This window comes from Brassica oleracea, chromosome C7 (genome assembly GCF_000695525.1).
Source record: "Brassica oleracea var. oleracea cultivar TO1000 chromosome C7, BOL, whole genome shotgun sequence".
NCBI lineage: Eukaryota > Viridiplantae > Streptophyta > Magnoliopsida > Brassicales > Brassicaceae > Brassica > Brassica oleracea.
In genome coordinates, this window is record NC_027754.1 from 32,586,755 (window position 1) to 32,587,059 (window position 305).

A 305-nucleotide genomic window follows, 5' to 3' on the forward strand; every position below is an offset into this window, starting at 1 on the left:
AGAGCGATCGTGGCGGGAAAGGTATGTATGTGCACAACCTCGGCGCTTGCTCTATGTCTACTAAGGAGGATGAACTTGTAAGTTTTTTATTATTATTTATCGTTATATTTTTTAAATAAATATTGTATATATTCCTTGGCTAATAATGGCGGTTTTTTTAGATCGAAGCAAATGACGGGAATCCCGTTGATCGTCTCCAATTCATTAAGGTGGCTCACACTAACAAGACAACGGGTCAAATTCAGGACCCCGTGATCAAAGATGTCGTTGATTTGGTGGAAGCTGAAATAGTATCTCAATCTCAG